This window comes from Hyperolius riggenbachi, chromosome 7 (genome assembly GCF_040937935.1).
Source record: "Hyperolius riggenbachi isolate aHypRig1 chromosome 7, aHypRig1.pri, whole genome shotgun sequence".
NCBI classification, from domain to species: domain Eukaryota; kingdom Metazoa; phylum Chordata; class Amphibia; order Anura; family Hyperoliidae; genus Hyperolius; species Hyperolius riggenbachi.
Genome location: NC_090652.1, coordinates 229,231,852 through 229,234,860, shown reverse-complemented (window position 1 = coordinate 229,234,860; position 3,009 = coordinate 229,231,852).

Below are 3,009 nucleotides of genomic sequence, written 5' to 3'. Positions count from 1 at the left end.
TTTATTGCTCAGTAGCAGGTGTGATGCATAGGCAAGACGACTGTAGTAAAAAGAGCAGTGCTTAATAGTTGACTTATGCAATGTAGTACTTATTGTGCTTGTGACTAGAGTTGGGCCGAACCTCCGATTTTAGGTTTGCGAACCTGGTTCGCGAACTTCCGCGGAAGGTTCGGTTCGCGTTAAAGTTCGCGAACCGCAATAGACTTCAATAGGGATGCGAACTTTGAAAAAAAAAAATAATTATGCTGGCCACAAAAGTGATGGAAAAGATGTTTCAAGGGGTCTAACACCTGGAGGGGGGCATGGCGGAGTGGGATACATGCCAAAAGTCCCCGGGAAAAATCTGGATTTGACGCAAAGCAGCGTTTTAAGGGCAGAAATCACATTGAATGCTAAATGACAGGCCTAAAGTGCTTTCAAACATCTTGCATGTGTATACATCAATCAGGTAGTGTAATTAAGGTACTGCTTCACACTGACACACCAAACTCACCGTGTAACGCACCGCAAACAGCTGTTTGTGTAGTGATGGCCGTGCTGGACTGGTGCGCACCATGGCGAGAGTGCAGGTTTTGGTGGCTATACAGCCCATATGGTCGCCTGGCTGATGTAGCTGAATGACAGAACAGTGACTGTCCAGCTGATCAAATTTGGTCTGACCACAATGAGGCAACGACCTTATTATCGTGGGTGTGCCCCCCGAGACACTCATCTAGGCGCCGGTCATTGCTTCATTGTGATACGCAAGCCCCTTCACCACGGCAAGGTAATGATCACGAAGGGGAATGGGCGCATGTACATGCCTTTTCTTTTGTTGTTGCAGCTGCCCGCAGTGCAGCCAGAAAAATTAGGCAGTCATGTACACGCACCAGAAAAATTATTACAGCGGCCGCTGCTAGCAGCGGCCTAAAAAATTCAGCAATCCGCCTGGAGTCCCGGACCCTGTTGGTGGTGGCGGAGAAGGTAGTCAAGCGGCCTGCAGGCAGACATGCTGTGTGGAGGGACTGGGAGCGACTTAGTCTTCTTGGGGCAGGCCAGGCAGCCAGTCACACGGCGTGCAGGCAGAGATGCTGTGTGTGCGGGGACTGACTTAGTCTTGGGGCGGGCAGCAGCCCTCCGGGATCCATGCCTCATTCATTTTGATAAAGGTGAGGTACTTAACACTTTTGTGACTTAGGCGACTTCTCTTCTCTGTGACAATGCCTCCAGCTGCGCTGAAGGTCCTTTCTGACAGGACGCTTGCGGCAGGGCAGGAGAGAAGTTGGATGGCAAATTGGGACAGCTCTGGCCACAGGTCAAGCCTGCGCACCCAGTAGTTCAAGGGTTCCTCATCGCTGTTCACAGCAGTGTCTACATCCACACTTAAGGCCAGGTAGTCGGCTACCTGCCGTTCCAGGCGTTGGTGGAGGGTGGATCCGGAAGGGCTACGGCGAGGCGTTGGACTAAAGAACGTCCGCATGTCCGACATCACCATGAGATCGCTGGAGCGTCCTGTCTTTGACTGCGTGGACACGGGAGGAGGATTAGTGGCAGTGGTACCTTGCTGGCGTTGTGCCGTCACATCACCCTTAAAGGCATTGTAAAGCATAGTTGACAGCTGGTTCTGCATGTGCTGCATCCTTTCCACCTTCCGGTGAGTTGGTAACAGGTCCGCCACTTTGTGCCTGTACCGAGGGTCTAGTAGTGTGGCCACCCAGTACAGCTCATTCCCCTTGAGGTTTTTTATACGGGGGTCCCTCAACAGGCAGGACAGCATAAAAGACGACATCTGCACAAAGTCGGATCCAGTACCCTCCATCTCCTCTTGCTCTTCCTCAGTGACGTCAGGTAAGTCAACCTCCTCCCCCCAGCCGCGAACAATACCACGGGAAGGTTGAGCAGCACAAGCCCCTTGCGATGCCTGCTGAGGTTGTTCTCCTGCCGCTGTCCCCTCCTCCTCCTCCTCCTCCCCCAAAGAAACACCTTGCTCATCATCCTCTGAGTCTGACTCGTCTTCTGCACACGACTTCTCTTCTTCCTCCTCCTCCCCCCTCTGTGCTGCCGCAGGTGTTGAGGAAACAGCTGGGTCTGATGAAAATTGGTCCCATGCCTGTTCCTGCCGTAACGGTTCCTGGTCACGCTCATTCACAGCTTCATCCGCCACTCTACGCACAGCACGCTCCAAGAAGTAAGCGTAGGGAATTAAGTCGCTGATGGTGCCCTCACTGCGGCTCACCAGGTTGGTCACCTCCTCAAACGGCCGCATGAGCCTGCATGCATTTTCCATCAGTGTCCAGTTGTCGGGCCAGAACATCCCCATCTTCCCAGACTGTTTCATTCTACTGTAGTTGTAGAGGTAGTGGGTCACGGCTTTCTTCTGTTCTAGCAGGCGGGAGAACATGAGCAGGGTCGAGTTCCAGCGAGTCGGGCTATCGCAAATGAGGCGTCTCACCGGCATGTTGTTTTTGCGCTGAATTTCCACAAAGCGTGCCATGGCTGTGTAAGACCGCCTCAAATGCCCACAGAACTTCCTGGCCTGCTTCAGGACATTCGCTAAGCCAGGGTACTTTGCCACAAATCTTTGAACCACTAGATTCATGACATGTGCCATGCAGGGTATGTGTGTCAGCTTCCCCATATGCAAAGCGGCAAGCAGATTGCTGCCGTTGTCGCACACCACGTTGCCTATCTCCAGGTGGTGCGGGGTCAGCCACTCATCCACCTGTTTCTTAAGAGCAGCCAGGAGAGCTGCTCCAGTGTGACTCTCCGCTTTGAGACAAGACATGTCTAAGATGGCGTGACACCGTCTTACCTGGCATGCAGCATAGGCCCTGCGGAGCTGGGGCTGTGTAGCTGGAGAGGAGAACTGCCACTCAGCCAAGGAGGAGGAGGACAGCGAAGAGCATGTAGCAGGAGGAGAGGAGGTGGCAGGAGGCCTGCCTGCAAGCCGTGGAGGTGTCACAATTTGGTCCGCTGCGCCCTGCTTGCCATCGTTCACCACCAGGTTCACCCAATGGGCTGTGTAGGTAA